General features: G+C 46.5%; 4 non-coding genes across 4 annotated transcripts; all 4 read left to right on the top strand.

The window, feature by feature from the left end:
* The first annotated feature begins 374 nt into the window (after positions 1-374).
* Positions 375-446, top strand: Pmar_PMAR015060. The gene has a single exon. It is a non-coding gene; the product is annotated as a tRNA-Thr (tRNA).
* Positions 447-547: 101 nt separating this feature from the next.
* Positions 548-619, top strand: Pmar_PMAR015059. Its single transcript has one exon. It is a non-coding gene; the product is annotated as a tRNA-Thr (tRNA).
* Positions 620-721: 102 nt separating this feature from the next.
* On the top strand, positions 722-793 carry Pmar_PMAR015058. Its single transcript has one exon. It is a non-coding gene; the product is annotated as a tRNA-Pro (tRNA).
* Positions 794-895: 102 nt separating this feature from the next.
* Positions 896-967, top strand: Pmar_PMAR015057. Its single transcript has one exon. It is a non-coding gene; the product is annotated as a tRNA-Thr (tRNA).
* The last annotated feature ends 157 nt before the right edge of the window (positions 968-1,124 follow it).

The following is a 1,124-nucleotide window of genomic DNA, read 5'->3' as shown; positions in this document are numbered from 1 at the left end:
ACCAGGCGAATTGACAACTACGGTAGCGCGAAACACTAAGTGTATTACACCCCTTCTCGAGCAAAATCCTCTTTGCTATTCAACCCATAGTCCCCATTAGATTGAAATTTTCAATCGGAGACGTCGACCCGAATCGAGAGATGCCGAACGCTACCTCCCAAGAGTACTACATTATAACTAGTGCCTGAGCTTTAGTCAGAAGTCCTGTAAGCTCCTGTCCAGGGACGCCGCGTGGAGGCACTCAGGAAAGTCCCCATTAACTAAATGATAACTGAATGCTTATCCATCCAAAACCCCAACCACAACACAAACCATTCGCTCGCTTGTTGACCTAGCCCAATAAATTGACCTTCATTTATGTACTTATTCTCTGCGTCACTTTAGCTTAGTGGCAGAGCGTCGGCTCTGTGAGCAGAAGATCGTCAGTCCAATCCTGACAAGTGGCTTATAGCACCATAAATTTCTGGTCTGGTACGAGAAGCAGGAGCAGGATGGCCCATTCTGTGAAGGGACAGGAAAATTATTGACTCATATAGTTAGTGTGTGTGCCACTTTAGCTTAGTGGTAGAGCGTCTGCTTCGTAAGCAGAAGGTCGTCAGTTCAATCTTGGCAAGTGGCTTACAGCAGCATTAGGCTCTAGTCGGGTATGAGGAGCAGGAGCAGGTTTGCTCACTCCGCAAAGGATACAGGAAGATTATTGATTTATGTAGTTATCTTGTGCGGCACTTTAGCTTAGTGGCAGAGCGTCTGCTTTGGAAGCAGAAGGTCGTCAGTTCGATCCTGGCAAGTGGCTTATAACACCATAAATATCTGGTCTGGTACGAGAAGCAGGAGTAGGATGGCCCATTCTGTGAACGGGACAGGAAAATCATTGATTCATATACTTAATCTGTGCGCCACTTTAGTTTAGTGGTAAAGCGTCTGCTTCGTAAGCAGAAGGTCGTCAGTTCAATCCTGGCAAGTGGCCTACAGCAGCATTAGGCTCTAGTCGGGTATGAGGAGCAGGAGCAGGTTTGCTCACTCCGCAAAGGATACAGGAAGATTATTGATTTATGCAGTTATTTGGTGTGTCACTTTAGCTTAGTGGCAGAGCGTCTGCTTTGTAAGCAGAAGATCGTCAGTTG

This window comes from Perkinsus marinus, assembly GCF_000006405.1.
Source record: "Perkinsus marinus ATCC 50983 genomic scaffold scf_1104296940208, whole genome shotgun sequence".
NCBI classification, from domain to species: domain Eukaryota; phylum Perkinsozoa; order Perkinsida; family Perkinsidae; genus Perkinsus; species Perkinsus marinus.
This window is presented reverse-complemented; position numbering and strand designations above follow the sequence as displayed.